This window comes from Salvelinus fontinalis, chromosome 16 (assembly GCF_029448725.1).
Source record: "Salvelinus fontinalis isolate EN_2023a chromosome 16, ASM2944872v1, whole genome shotgun sequence".
Taxonomy (NCBI): domain Eukaryota; kingdom Metazoa; phylum Chordata; class Actinopteri; order Salmoniformes; family Salmonidae; genus Salvelinus; species Salvelinus fontinalis.
The window spans coordinates 9,841,264-9,858,200 of record NC_074680.1 but is presented as its reverse complement, the minus strand read 5'-3'; the positions used below and the strand labels follow the sequence as shown (position 1 = coordinate 9,858,200).

General features: G+C 42.5%; 1 pseudogene; it reads left to right on the top strand.

Annotated features, from left to right (window-relative positions):
• LOC129812483 (interphotoreceptor matrix proteoglycan 1-like) overlaps positions 1–16,937 on the top strand; it is a 59,276-nt pseudogene that overhangs the window by 36,340 nt on the left and 5,999 nt on the right.

The following is a 16,937-nucleotide window of genomic DNA, read 5'->3' as shown; positions in this document are numbered from 1 at the left end:
CAATACGGTGGCAGCGTAGCCTAGTGGTTAGAGCGTTGGACTAGTAACCGAAAGGTTGCAAGATCGAATCCCGGAGCTGACAAAGTACAAATCTGTCGTTCTGCCCCTGAACAAGGCAGTTAACCCACTGTTCCTAGGCCAACATTGAAAATAAGAATTTGTTCTTAATTGACTTGCCTAGTTAGATAAAGGTACAATGAATCCTTTTATTTTACCTTAATATAATACATAAATTAAATCTAAATCGTCTCAAATAAATAATGAAACATGTTCAATTTGGTTTAAATAATGCAAAAACACAGTGTTGGAGAAGAAAGTAAAAGTGCAATATGCGCCATGTAAAAAAGTTAACGTTTTAATTTCTCGCTCAAAACATGAGAACATATGAAAGCTGGTGGTTCTATATTCCCAGTTCTTCAATATTCCCAGTTAAGAAGTTTTAGGTTGTAGTTATTATAGGAATTGTGACGCTTCGACTATTTCTCTCTATAGCATTTACCCTTGACTATTGGATGTTCTTATTAGGCACTATAGTATTGCCAGCCTAATCTCGGGAGTTGATAGTCTTCAAGTCATAAATAGTGTTGTGCCTCAAGCATTGCTAAGAGCTACTCGCAAACGCAGTAAAGTGCTGTTTGAATAAATGCTTACGAGCCTGCTGCTGCCTACCACCGCTCAGTCAGACTGCTCTATCAAATATCTAATCATAGACTTAATTATAATAAACACACACAAATAAAAGCCTTTGGTCATTTAATATGGTCAAATCCGGAAACTATCATTTCGAAAACAAGACGTTTATTCTTTCAGTGAAATACGGAACCACTCCGTATTTTGTCAAACGGATGGCAACCCTAAGTGTAAATATTGCTGTTACATTGCACAACCTTCAATGTTATGTCATAGTTATGTAAAATTCTGGCAAACTAATTACGGTCTTTTTTAGGAAGAAACACAGTTCGCAATGAGCCAGACGGCCCAAACTGCTGCATATATCCTGACTGCTTGCACTGAATGCAAGAGAAGTGACACAATTTCCTGAGTTAATATTGCCTGTTAACATGCATTTATTTTAACTAAATACGCAGGTTTAAAAAAATATACTTCTGTGTATTGATTTAAGAAAGGCATTGATGTTTATGGTTAGGTACATTTGTGCAACGAATGTGCTATTTTTGCAAATGCGCTTTTGTTAAATCATCACCCGTTAGCCAAAGTTGAAGTAGGCTGTGATTCGATGATAATTACAGGCACCACATCGATTATATGCAACGCAGGGCAAGCTAGTTAACCTAGTAATATCATCAACCATGTGTAGTTAACTAGTGATTATGTGAAGATTTATTGTTTTTTTATAAGATAAGTTTAATGCAGCTAGCAACTTACCTTGGCTCATTGCAGCCACAAGGTCCTTTTGATGCTGCACTCGTGTAACAGGTGGTCAGCCTGCCACACAGTCTCCTCGTGGATTGCAATGTAATCGGCCATAATTGGTGTCCAAAAAGGCAGATTACCGATTGTTATGAAAACTTGAAATCGGCCCTAATTAATCGGCCATGCCTCTAGTCTGCAATCGGTCGACCTCTAGTCTGCATACTAGGTTCGGTTTGCTCCTAGCAGAACTCAGCTAGGCGAAGCGAACGTCTATGCCTTGCATACTCCCTCAAAAATACAAATTGCTGTTTGTCCCTCATGAGACACCATACAACAAAATCGCCATAACAGTTCCTCAAAATAGACTGAACTATTCTAAAAAAAAAAATCTAGAAATCTGTAATTAATGTTGAAGTTAGTTGCACAATTTAACATCTAACTAAGATGTTTGGTGCAGTACTTCTCAAGTGAAACAAATTGCATGAAAACTCTTCTTCTATGGTATATATCTTCTACTTACTGTGCGGGATGGAAACAGGATTCCCCAAAATGTAACAAAATTCCCCCCAAAACTTCCAAACTACCAATAAATAAATAAATCAACTAAATCAAACAACGTTTCTGTTAAAAAATCAACCAGATCTGATCCCTACACAGGTTCAAGGGGAACCTGGGAGGGCTGGCCTTCCAGCGACAGTACCCCTCGCAAGTCTTCAGATGTACAATCCTTAAGTTCCAACAACTTTTCTGCCGCAGCCACAATAATGTCAAGTTTCTTAGACCTCTTTGAGACTTGTGCCGTACAGTTTATAACTGTGGCAATGAACGCCACGAAATCCACCTTTTTAACACACAGGGTATCTTTTGACTGGCAGCAAACATTTACTACAGGCTGTGGTGTGTCCACCACCATATCTTCACTAGCATTACTTGTTTTCTCTATTATTTTATATTGAGATGGCCTCCCGAGTGCTAGAGGCGTCACTACAGACCCTTGTTTGATCCCGGACTGTATCACAACCCGGCCGTGATCGGTAGTCCCATAGGGCGGCACACAATTGGCCCAGTGTCGCTATGGGAGGGTTTGGCCGGTGTAGGCCATCATTGTAAAAGAAGAATTTGTTCTTAACTTACTTGCCTAGTTAAATAAAGGTTCAATTGAAAAGGAGATTCAATTGACGGCTGTAACTTTTTCCACCTCAATCTCCTTCATCCTTACAGGGCACTCCAGGAACTCAGGATCATGATCCCCACCACAATTGCTTTTATACACCGTTTGTCAATATACTCTGTCTGTCTGCACACACTTGAAACATGGCCAAATCTTTCACAATTCTTACACTACAATGGTTTGGGGACGAAAGCTCTTACAGCGTATATGACGAAACCATGCTTCACATACGTAGGTATTTGCTCTTTATCAAAAAACAACAGGACTGACAGACTTTATTATTTTTCTCCATTCACCCAGCGGGTCAGACGCCGGGCACCAACCACACCAGGAAGTTTTCTTCATCAAAATAAGTCTGGTCACTCTGACAGACGGCACTTTTCCCAGCGCATACTTCAGCATTTTCGACACCTGAAATGGGTTTCCCACATATCCATCTTTACTCGACAAACACATCCCAACAAGAAACAATTCATTATCAATCATACACATATCCTCCACTCCAATTTTAGAGTAGAGGATATGTGTAACAATTTCCTTTTTGTTCTAGTTTTTGCAACCACTGTTGTCCATTCAGAACATTCGTCTTCACCAACTTTGCTTGACGCGCTGCTTGATTTCGAACTCAGCATCCACTTCCGTCCATCTTTTTCCTGAACCGGAACCGTAGTCCTCAAAACTTGTCGTCTCTCGTTGAATGACAACACACATTTAATTGAAGATTCTCTACTGTTGACCAATCACGATGAATGGGCGTAGACTTCAGCTACCAAACTTCGGCATGTCTCAAGAAAAAATAGGGTGTGCTCAAACAGCCCCAAAAAACCTGCCAAACACCAAAACACTGTCATAATATATGTCCAAACGGTTTCGACTGGGACGCATACGGTTAGCTTTATCCTCACTGGTGCTATATCTTAATGCATTGGTGGAAGTTCTCACAGTTCATCAGAAGTCCTGTCCGTATAAAAACTGGCTACATTTTGTTTTACTTCTCTGAGCCCAGACACTCGCCAAATCCTGGAGCAAATAATTGGGTACTGGAAGACAGAGGACGTTAGCTTCAATATCGGTATTTCCATATTGGAACTACATCTTCCAAGCCTCAGTCAGAGCATTACCTATTTATTTTCTATATTTTCTGTACGTACAGTTGAAGTCGGAAGTTTACATACACTTAGGTTGGAGTCTTTAAAACACATTTTTCAACACTCCACAAATTTCTTGTTAACAAACTATAGTTTTGGCAAGTCGTTTAGGACATCTACTTTGTGCATGACACAAGTAATTTTTCAACAATTGTTTACAGACAGATTATTTCACTTATAACTCACTGTATCACAATTCCAGTGGATCATAAATTTACATACACTAAGTTGACTGTGCCTTTAAACAGCTTGGAAAATTCCAGAAAATGATGTCATGGCTTTAGAAGCTTCTGATAGGCTAATTAACATCATTTGAGTCAATTGGAGGTGTACCTGTGGATGTATTTCAAGGCCTACCATCAAACGCAGTGCCTCTTTGCTTGACATCATGAGAAAGTTAAAAGAAATCAGCCAAGACCTCCAAATAATTGTAGACTTCCACAAGTCTGGTTCATCCTTGGAAGCAATTTCCAAACGCCTGAAGGTACCACATTCATCTGTACAAACAATAGTACGCAAGTATAAACACCATGGGACAACGCAGCCGTCATACCGCTCAGGAAGGAGATGCGTTCTGTCTCCTAGAGATGAACGTACTTTGGTGTGAAAAGTGCAAATCAATCCCAGAAAAACAGCAAAGGACCTTGTGAAGATGCTGGAGGAAACAGGTACAAAAGTGGTTATATCCACATGTCCTATATCGACATAACCTGAAAGGCCGCTCAGCAAGGAAGAAGCCACTGTTCCAAAACTGCCATAAAAAAGCCAGACTGCAGTTTGCAACTGCACATGGGGACAAAGATTGTACTTTTTGGAGAAATGTCCTCTGGTCTGATGAAACAAAAATAGAACTGTTTGGCCATAATGACCATCGTTATGTTTGGAGGAAAAAGGGGGATGCTTGAAAGCCGAAGAACACCATCCCAACCATGAAGCACGAGGGTGTCAGCATCATGTTGAGGGGGTGCTTTGTTGCAGGAGGGACTGGTGGACTTCACAAAATAGATGGTACCATGAGGAAAGGAAAATTATGTGGTTATATTGAAGCAACATCTCAAGACATCAGTCAGGAAGTTAAAGCTTGGTCGCAAATGGGTCTTCCAAATGGACAATGACCCCAAGCATACTTCCAAAGTTGTGGCAAAATGGCTTAAGGACAACAAATTCAAGGTATTGGAGTGGCCATTACAAAGCCCTGACCTCAATCCTATAGACAATTTGTGGGCAGAACTGAAAAAGCGTGTGCGAGCAAGGAGGCCTACAAACCTGACTCAGTTACACCAGCTCTGTCACGAGGAATTGGCCAAAATTCACCCAACTTATTGTGGGAAGCTTGTGGAAGGCTACCCAAAACGTTTGACCCAAGTTAAACAATTTAAAGGCAATGTTACCAAATACTAATTGAGTGTATGTAAACTTCTGACCCACTGGGAATGTGATGAAAGAAATAAAAGCTGAAATAAATAATTCTCTCTACTATTATTCTGACATTTCACATTATTAAAACAAAGTGGTGATCCAAACTGACTTTAAATAGGGAATTTTTACTCTGATTAAATGTCAGGAATTGTGAAAAACTGAGTTAAAATGTGTTTGGCTAAGGTGTATGTAAACTTCCGACTTCAACTGTAGCTTCTAAAATAAAAATAAAGAAATTAGAACCTACTATTTGCTTTCTTTTACTAACACTTGCCTGTGAGTTGCACTTAGCAAAAAGTTACATCTCTACAACCATGACTTGTCAATGGTGTGATTGATATCAATCACCAAAGTTAAAAGATTGAAAGATTATAGTCTAAAGATTGATTACTAAATCACGATTTCTTAGCTGATTGTTCTTCTGAGTATTTCCCTTATTTGGTCTTCTATGTTGTTTGTTTTGTCTAAGACATTGACAAAGTGTATTTGCTTTAATCCTGTGCATTCTGCTCAAGTTTTGGTTTTTCAGGGTCTCGTTGGTACTAAGAGTTAACTAATGGCAAAGAGGTTTGCTCATTAATAATGAACCATGTTTTAGGATGTGTATACAATCTTTAGGTCTGTCCACTAAGATTTGCCAAAGTTTTATTAGGTAAATAAAGTTAGGAATGGGTGTTTCAGGTACAAAAAAACAGTGTATAGTTATGGCAATATGGGTAGTATGTGTGCAAGGCACTATTTCTTTTCACTTATGCCAGAACACGAGATAAAATGTTGATATTAGTATCCTGTATTTTTACCTTAAAGCTGAGATCTGCGATAGGCGAAACAGCGCCACAGGCCGTCGCAGGTCCATTTGATATTGTTTTTGTTTTGAGGAAATTAGCATCCAGCATCGTGGTAAAAAAAATCATAGTACAAACTCTGCTTTTCTATCTCGCATGCAATGCTGTGCAGTGATATCCGAGGGAAAAAACTGTATTCGTTGTTTGAAGTAACGTCTTTGTTGTTGTAATATCACAAACGGACGTGGTAGTTTCATCGCTGTGGATTTCATCTTTAAAAAGTTCAAAAACAGTGTCCGAACCAAATATTTGCTGCAATTGGTTTTTAGGAACATCCAACTATTGTTGACAGCTTGGAATTTTGCTTGGAATAATTATTTATCTTGTGCTCTTTTGCTTTGTATTCTCAATTTACATGCATAACAATGTTTGTAATACATTTTGACTAGTGTGCATGCTTGCTTTAGCTTGCTACATACATTTGAAGGCGGCGCTGTGGTCAAGGAAAGTATTCTTTTCGTATGTTGGCTTCATACAGTATGTGTGCATACGTGTGAGTAGGACTCTAGAAGTGAATGAATTGTGCCTATGGTTTGATGAACTGAATAAGTGCCTGATGTTGCAAAAGCAGGAAAGTCTCCATCTTTTGTTCCATGATGGGAGTGAACTTTATTAAACTCCCTTATAGCTAACTGTATGTGGACAGCCCTGGGTGGTCTGAGTCAGGGGTCCCAGTACTATAGGCAATGTTTGCCTAAGGGGGTTTCTGATTGAGTAAGAGGCTTTAGGTAACTCTGGTTAGCACAAGCACCACTCATGTTCTACATGAGTTCTCTTTTTAGTGTTCTCAATCCGCTTAGTTCAAGATCAGTCAATTGTGTGTGTTTAGTGTGCACGAACATGTATGCATGAGATTTTAGGTACATCTTTTTGAGGATGTAGGCAGGATTACAGCTACTGGGTAATGGCATGGGTAATACAATTGGTTCAAGTGCACAAGAGAGAACAAGTGCTTAGGGAGCGAGCTATTTTCTCCCAATACGAGTAGGTTGTAATGAATTGGTACGTCGTCCCACTGTATACGTCTGCCAAGTCAGCTCTACCATTGCAATGTCTGACAGCCCTGCCTAGTACAAACTATAATTACTTAAGCCAATGAAAGATAAACACTGCTCTCTTTTAGAGATCTGAATTCATACCAATTGCAATTGAATCTTTGGATTCTTGCAACTTGCACTCATTGATATGCATCAGTGAAAGTAAAATCTGTTGATGTTTGTATTTAGTTTGACAGTGGGAAATATACTTGGATTCTGCAGAAGTGCCTTAACTTCGTGTTATGTAAAGTCGTCAGCCTTGAACTTGGGATGTACACTGAGTATACCAAACAATAGGAGGACCTTCCTGATATTGCCCTCAGAACAGCCTCACTTCGTTTTGGCATGGACTCTACAAGGTGTTGAAAACGTTCTACAGGGATGATGGCCCATGTTGACTCCAATGCTTTCCACAGTTGTGTCAAGTTGGCTGGATGCCCTTTCGGTGCTGGACCATTCTGGATACACACGGGAAACTGTTTGACGTCAAAATCCCAGCAACGTTGCAGTTCTTCACACAAACCAGTGCGCCTAGCACCTACTACCATACCCTGTTGAAAGGGACAAAAAAAATGTGCCTTGCCCATTCATCCTCTGAATGGCACTCATACACAATCCTTGTCTCAATTGTCTGAAGGCTTAAAAATCCTTCATTAACCTGTCTCCTCCCCTTCATCTATACTGATTGAAGTGGATTTAACAAGTGACATAAATAAGGGATCATATCTTTAACCTGGATTCATCTGGTCAGTCTATATGTCAAGGAAAGTGCGGGTGTTCTTAATGTTTTGTATACTGAGTGTACTGTATTGTAGTCATGGCTCATCCTATTTACAGTAACTACTGCTTTACACACCTTTTCTATTTATATACTGTCCATACTGTCTATACACACCATTATTAATATTAGTACAAGTCAACATTTTGGACATACCTACTCATTCAAGGGTTTGTAGAATAATAGTGAAGACATAAAACTAGGAAATAACACATATGGAATCATGTAGTAACTAAAAAAGTGTTTAACAAATCAAAATATATTTTATATTTGAGATTCTTCAAAGTAGCCACCCTTTGCCTTGATGACAGCTTTGCACACTCTTGGTATTCTCTCAACCAGCTTCATGAGGTAGTCACCTGGAATGCATTTCAATTAAAAGGTGTGCTTTGTTAAAAGTTCATTTGTGGAATTACTTTCCTTCTTTTTGTGTTGTGACAAGGTAGGGGTAGTATACAGAATATAGCCCTATTTATTTGGTAAAAGACCAAGTCCATATTGTGGCAAGAACAGCTCAAATAAGCAAAGACAAACGGCAGTCCATCATTACTTTAAGACATGAATGTCAGTCAATGTAGAAGATTTCAAGAACTTTTAAAGTTTCTTCAGGTGCAGTCACAAAAAACATCAAGCACTATGATGAAACCGGCTCTCATGAGGACTGCCACAGGAAAGGAAGACCCAGAGTTACCTCTGCTGCAGAGGATGTGTTCATTAGATTTACCAGCCTCAGAAATTGCAGCCTAAATACATGCTTCAAAGAGTTCAAGTAACAGACACATCTCAACATCAACTGTTCAGAGGAGACTGCGTGAATCAGGCCTTCATGGTCGAATTGCTGCAAAGAATCCTCTATAATAAGAACCTCTACCAATAAGAAGAAGACACTTTCTTGGGCCAAGAAACACGATCAATGGACATTAGACCTGTAGAAATCTGTCCTTAGTTCTGTCCTGAGTCTGTCCTGAGTCGAAACGCTGTGCCTTTGTGAGACGCAGAGTAGGTGAACGGATGATCTCTGCATGTGTGGTTCCCACCGTGAAGCATGGAGGAGGAGGTGTGATGGTGTGGGGGTGCTTTGCTGGTGACACTGTCAGTGATTTATTTAGAATTCAAGGCACACTTATCCAGCATGGCTACCACAGCATTCTGCAGCAATACGCCATCCTTCTGGTTTGGGCTTAGTGGGACTATCATTTGTTTTTCAAAAGGACAATGACCCAACACACCTTGAGGCTGTGTAAGGGCTATTTGACCAAGAAGGAGAATGATGGAGTGCTGCATCAGATGACCTGGCCTCCAAAATCACCCAACCTCAACCCAATTGAGATGGTTTGGGATGAGTTGGAAAGCATATTTCCATCGGTCTAATGTCCATTGCTCGTGTTTCTTGGCCAAAGCAAGTCTCTTCTTCTCATTGGTGTCCTTTAGTAGTGGTTTCTTTGTAGCAATTTGTCCATGAAGGCCTGATTTCAATGTAGAAAATAGTAAAAATAAAGAAAAACCTTTGAATGAGCTGTGTCCAAACGTTTGACTGGTACTGTATATGTTGTCCCTTTATCAATCTACACACAATACCCCGTAATGACAAAGCGAAAACAGGTTTTTATAACTTTTGGTAAATGTATTAAAAATATGAAACAGATACCTTATTTACATAAGCATTCAGACCCTTTGCTATGAGACTCAAAATTGAGCTCAGGTGCATCCTGTGTCCATTGATCATCCTTGAGATGTTTCTACAACTTGATTCGAGTCCACCTGTGGTAAATTTAGTATGGATGGACATGATTTGTAAAGACACACACCTGTCTATATAAGGTCCCACAGCTGACAGTGCATGTCAGAGCAAAAATCAAGCCATGAGGTCGAAGGAATGATCCGTGGAGTGCCGAGACCGCATTGTGTCGAGGCACAGATCTGGGGAAGGGTACAAAGAAAACATTCTGCAGCATTGAAGGTCCCCAAGAATACAGTGGCCTCCATCATTCTTAAATGGAAGAAGAGGTGACCAAGAACCCGATGGTCACTTTGACAGAGCTCCAGTGTTCCTCTGTGGAGATGGGAGAACCTTCCAGAAGGACAACCATCTCTCTGCAGCACTTTACTAATCAGAGTGGCCAGACGGAAGCCACTCCTCAGTAAAAGGCACCTAAAGGACTCTCAGACCATAAGAAACAAGTTTCTCTGGTCTGATGAAACCACTATTGAAACCTTTAGGCTGAATGCCAAGCGTCACATCTGAAGGAAAACTGGCACCATCCCTATGGTGGTGGCAGCATCATGCTGTGGGGATGTTTTTCAGCGGCAGGGACTGGGAGACTAGTCAGGATCTAGGGAAAGACGATCCAATTTGTATTGTGCAGGGCAAAGTACAGAAAGATCCTTGATGAAAACCTGCCACAGAGTGCTCAGGATCACCTTACAACAGGACAATGTCTCTAAGCTGACAGCCAAGACAATGCAGGAGTAGCTTCGGGACAAGTCTCTGTCCTTGAGTGGCCCAGCCAGAGCCTGGATTTGAACCCGATCAAACATCTCTGGAGAGAACTGAAAATAGCTGTGCAGCGACGCTCCCTATCCAATCTGACAGAGTTTGAGAGGATCTGCAGAGATGAATGGGAAAAACTCCCCAAATACAGCTGTGCCAAGCTTGTAGCATCATACCAAAGAAGACTCGAGGCTGTGATCGCTGCCAAAGGTGCTTCAACAAAGTACTGAGTTAAAGGTCTGAATACTTATTGTAAATATGATATTTCAGTTTTACATTTTTAATACATCTGCAAAAATCTCTATTTTTTTTGCTTTGTCACTATGGGGTATTGTGTGTAGATTGATGAGGGGGGAAATGGAAACCATTATAGAATAAGGCTGTAACGTAACAAAATGTGGTACAAGTTAAGGAGTCTGAATACTTTCCAAATGTATTGTATATGTATACTGAACAAAAATATAAATGCAACATGCTACAATTTCAAAAATTTTACTGAGTTTCAGTTCATAGAAGGAAATCAGTCAATTGAAATAAATCAATTAAGCCCTAATCTATGGATTTCACACGACTGGGTGTATAACTCAGTGTATATCAATACAAATTGGATTGCCTGCTCTTACTGACAGGGAGGCAGACGCAGCAGAGTACAAAGAAGCCTACAGTACTGGAGGATAGAAAGTTACTGGTACAGTCTTGGAATGGAAAATTCTGTTTTAAGAGCTAACATTTACTTTATATTGTAGTAATATAAGATACATGAAAACATAAGTCAGTCAGCTCATATTAAGCTAGGGTATTTGTCAATCATGAGATAAGATGTTTGGAATACTATAGGTCAAACTTGTTTCGTAATCAGGTTTTACTATGCATTTAATGCATTGCAATGTTGCGATGCAGGACAAACATCGTAGCGATCCCTGGATTTATCCTTTCGAAAATGGTGATCTGCATTGCTTTTAGATCATTGTATATGAGGTAACCTCAACTAAACCAGGCAAGTCAGTTAATTGACTACTAAGAACTCCAAGTGATTTGATCGTTGAATAATTAGGTTGTGTAACACAGCTGCATCCATTTAAGTTTAAACAGATTTCTTGAAAAACAATGAAAACGAATGTAACAATATTTCAATACAAAACAACTACTAGGTAGTTCTATTTCAGGCCCAGCTAAACGAAGAATCAAATTTCTGTTAAACGTTTATAGCCCATTTGTGATGTATCCCTGCTTCCCTTTTGTAATACGACTTATTTTACTCCTGTCTCTACTGGTTTGTGTAACAACCTATACATTGGATATGGAGGTTTAAGTAACTTCATACAAAAACACTACCTATATGATTGATTGGAAAATGTTTACATGTTCAATAATTGAGACTATGGTAGGGAGGTTTCACCAGGACATCCCAGAAGAACCAGTAGATTCAAGTGTAACATTTGGATAAGTATGGGTGGGTTTGTCATAGACTGCATTCAATTACATTCTGTAGGTTTGTGTACGTAATTTGATATTAAGAAAAACATTATTTTAGTGACATATTGTACTCTACAGTTTTCAGTTATTTTCTCAAACAAACATTGCAAGGTTATTGCTATACGGAACGAGCAAAGCAGGATGTTAAGACTACAGCACAGCGAGGGTGGCTAACTTGTTGATTTGAAATGTTGAGACAAATGGATGTACAGTACCTGAGAAGTGCACCTGTCTAGCAGTCCATTTGCTGCAGGCCTTACTATAGTATGGAGCATGGTGCTCTGTTTGTGTGTTAAATGAGGTTGTATGGGGCCCATAGTGACCTGGCCCTCTGACTGCCAGTGATAAGTGGAGTAACCAGATCAGATAGAGCTCCTTTAATGCCTCTTATCTCTTTGTATACAGGCATGGGTGTAACGGCTGGTGCTCTCCTCATCCTCGGATGAGGTGAGGAGAGAAGGATCTTCAGACCAATACGCAGCATTTGGGAAATAAGCCATCTTTATTATAAATGCGATGAAGATGGTAACACGAAACAAAACACTTTCCAAACTACAAAACAAGAAAACGACGTTGACGAAACCTGAACATAAACTTACATAACTAAACATAAACTTACGTACAGGAAACAGACGACATCGAAACGAAACAAACAAACGCTACAGTCCCATGTGGTACGAACATACATACGGACACAGGAGACAATCACCCACAAACAAACAGTGAGAATGCCCTACCTAAATATGACTCTTAATTAGAGGCAAACGCAAACCACCTGCCTCTAATCAAGAGCCATACCAGGCAAACCAAAACCAACATAGAAACAGATAACATAGAATGCCCACCCAACCTCACGTCCTGACCAACTAACACACATAACAACTAACATAAATAGGTCAGGAACGTGACAGTACCCCCCCCACAAGGTGCGAACTCCGGACGCACCAGCACAAGGACTAGGGGAGGGTCTGGGTGGGCATCTAACCACGGTGGTGGCTCAGGCTCCGGGCGCGGTTCCCACCCCACCATAATCCATCCTAACTTCCTCCCTCCAAGAATGTCCACCCTCTTTTCTCTCCCACAAAATTCTCTTAATAACATACCCAATAAGGACAACACCGGGACAGAGAGATAAATCAATACAGAGGGATAGATAAGAATATAGAGGTAGATAAAGATAGAGAGGGAGATCAGGATAGAGGGGCAACTCCGGACTGAAAGGCAGCTCCGGACAGAGAGACAGCTCTGGACTGATGGGCAGTTCTGGGTATCTAGCCTTTTTAGGCTGAAGGGCAGCTCATGGCTGACTGACGAATCTCGACGCTCATGGCTGGCTGACGGCTCTCGACGCTCATGGCAGGCTGATGGCTCTCGACGCTCATGGCAGGCTGACGGCTCTCGACGCTCATGGCAGGCTGACGGCTCTCGACGCTCATGGCAGGCTGACGGCTCTCGACGCTCATGGCAGGCTGACGGCTCTCGACGCTCATGGCAGGCTGACGGCTCTCGACGCTCATGGCAGGCTGACGGCTCTCGACGCTCATGGCGCTCTGACGGCTCTCGACGCTCATGGCGCTCTGACGGCTCTGGCTGCTCATGGCTCTCTGACGGCTCTGGCTGCTCATGGCTCTCTGACGGCTCTGGCTGCTCATGGCTCTCTGGCGGCTCTGGCAGATCCTGTCTGGTTGGCGGCTCTGGCAGATCCTGTCTGGTTGGCGGCTCTGGCAGATCCTGTCTGGTTGGCGGCTCTGGCAGATCCTGTCTGGTTGGCGGCTCTGGCAGATCCTGTCTGGTTGGCGGCTCTGGCAGACCATGTCTGGTTGGCGGCTCTGGCAGATCCTGTCTGGTTGGCGGCTCTGGCAGATCCTGTCTGGCTGACGGCTCTAGCGGCTCCTGTCTGGCTGACGGCTCTAGCGGCTCCTGTCTGGCGGATGGCTCTGTAGGCTCATGGCAGACGGGCGGCTTTGCAGGCTCATGGCAGACGGGCGGCTTTGCAGGCTCATGGCAGACGGATGGCTCAGACGGCGCTGGGGAGACGGATGGCTCAGATGGTGCTGGGGAGACGGATGGCTCAGATGGCGCTGGGGAGACGGATGGCTCAGATGGCGCTGGGGAGACGGATGGCTCAGATGGCGCTGGGGAGACGGATGGCTCAGATGGCGCTGGGGAGACGGATGGCTCTGGCCGGATACGGTGCACTGTAGACCTGGTGCGTGGTTTCGGAACTGGAGGCACCGTGCTAATGACAAGCACCTTCCTACTAGTGCGGGGAGCAGGAACAGGGCACACTGTACTCTCAAAGCCTACTCTATCCCTGATGCGAGGTACCGGCACTGGTGACACCGGGCTGAGGACAAGCACATCAGGATTAGTAGGGGGAGAAGATACAGTGTGTTCAGGGCTCTGGAGACGCACTGGTAGCTTAGTGCGTGGTGCCGGAACTGGAGGCACCGGGCTAGATACACGCACTACAGGGAGAGTGCGTGGAGGAGGAACAGGGCTCAGGATACGCACTGGTAGCCTAGTGCGTAGTGTATACACTGTAGGTACTAGGCTGGGGCGGGGAGGTGGTGCCGGAAATACCGGACCGTGGAGGCGTACTGGCTCTCTTGAGCATTGAGCTTGCCCAACCTTACCTGGTTGAATACTCCCGGTTGCCCGACCAGTGCGGGGAGGTGGAATAACCCGCACCGGGCTATGTAGGCGAACCGGGGAAACCATGCGTAAGGCAGGTGCCATGTATGCCGGCCCGAGGAGACGCACTGGAGACCAGACGCGTTGAGCCGGCCTCATGACACCTGGCTCAATACCCAATCTAGCCCTACCAGTGCGGGGAGGTGGAATAACCCGCACTGGGCTATGCACTCGTACAGGAGACACCGTGCGCTCTACTGCGTAACACGGCGCCTGCCCGTACTCCCGCTCTCCACGGTAAGCCTGGGAAGTGGGCGCAGGTCTCCTACCTGCCCTTGGCCCACTACCTCCTAGCCCCCCCCCCAAGAAATTTTTGGGAATTACTTACGGGCTTTTTTGGCTTCCGTGCCAGACGCGTTCCCTCATAGCTCCGGTTCCTCTCTCCGGTAGCCTCTGCACTCCCCAGTGCCTCCAGCTGCTCCCATGGCTTTTCGGGCTTCCAGCCACGTCTCCTTGCTGCCTCCTTAAACCACCGCTCCTGGGCTTTAGCTGCCTCCCTCTCTTCCTGAGAACGGCGATTTTCTCCTGCCTTAGCCCAGGGACCTTCTCCATTCATTATCTGTTCCCATGTCCAGAAATCCTTGTTTTTCTCCTGTCCCTTACTCCGTTTATTTTTCCCTTGCCGCTTGGTCTTAGCGTGGTGGGTGATTCTGTAACGGCTGGTGCTCTCCTCATCCTCGGATGAGGTGAGGAGAGAAGGATCTTCAGACCAATACGCAGCATTTGGGAAATAAGCCATCTTTATTATAAATGCGATGAAGATGGTAACACGAAACAAAACACTTTCCAAACTACAAAACAAGAAAACGACGTTGACGAAACCTGAACATAAACTTACATAACTAAACATAAACTTACGTACAGGAAACAGACGACATCGAAACGAAACAAACAAACGCTACAGTCCCATGTGGTACGAACATACATACGGACACAGGAGACAATCACCCACAAACAAACAGTGAGAATGCCCTACCTAAATATGACTCTTAATTAGAGGCAAACGCAAACCACCTGCCTCTAATCAAGAGCCATACCAGGCAAACCAAAACCAACATAGAAACAGATAACATAGAATGCCCACCCAACCTCACGTCCTGACCAACTAACACACATAACAACTAACATAAATAGGTCAGGAACGTGACAATGGGACAGCTGAGTTAAGGCATCGTAGACTCTCCTCACAGTAATTGGTTTTCCTGCAGTTACTTGTCTAAATGCACAGGTGCCTTACTCTTGAAGACTGAGAGAGCAGCTATAATAGCAATGCTCAGTCTTATTCTCGCTGGCAGTCAGGGACATTTTTTAAATTGCCAATCATGGACATGATACATGGAGATGCCATAGATATGTCTAAAATATAGAGCTTGACGGATTTGAGATTGTTCTGGTGGATTTGAACTGTTGTATTGCTGGTTTTTGTATTTGATTCTTGGACAGATTTTCACGGACAGATTGGTTGTCGTACAGGTCTCAATGGCCTTGCATTCCCGGTTTCTTACATTTGAACCTTTTATTTCTCTTTTAACGTGGAACAAACACTGCTTGACTGTCCATAACACCTAGCTAACATCTAGCTAACTAATGCTGGGTTTTGTGCTACATTTGGTAATGTTGATAATTTCCTTGTAATTTGCAGGATTTTACTATTGTGATGAATGAGATTATGTACACATGCATTTTATCAGTAAAAAAACGCTGACTTGAATACAACTGCTCAGTTCCAACCTGTATAGATGTAGAACTGACAGACTGTGTGGTCCTCTCCGGATAAATAATTCTCTCTACTATTATTCTGACATTTCACATTCTTAAAACAAAGTGGTGATCCTAACTGACTTTAAATAGGGATTTTTTACTCGGATTAAATGTTAGGAATTGTGAAAAACTGAGTTAAAATGTGTTTGGCTAAGGTGTATGTAAACTTCCGACTTCAACTGTAGCATTTGGTAATGTTGATAATTTCCTTGTAATTTGCAGGATTTTACTATTGTGATGAATGAGATTATGTACACATGCATTTTATCAGTAAAAAAACGCTGACTTGAATACAACTGCTCAGTTCCAACCTGTATAGATGTAGAACTGACAGACTGTGTGGTCCTCTCCAGATAATGTTCTCCCAATCTTGGTCCTGGGAGGAAACAGATGTGCAGTTTTGTTGAAATGAAACGGTCAAATGAGAGATAAAAGTGGAACTTTTCAAATAAAACATTGAATTGAACTTTTATGCTCCCAGGCACCATATGAATTCACTAGTCCTTCATGGAGATGGCATTGGGGATGATTTTAAGATGACCATGTAAAATACTGTATGCCAAATTGTCATACCGTGTCCCAAATGACCATAATCATTTTGAATCGAAATGGTATGTTTGCCATCATTTTATTTGATTTGCCATAATGCCGTCTTGAGAAGAAACTAGCCAACCAACACTCTTTCCTCCTTGAAACTAAAAGCCAATCAAATCATATAGTTTTGAATGTCAACAGAAATAGTA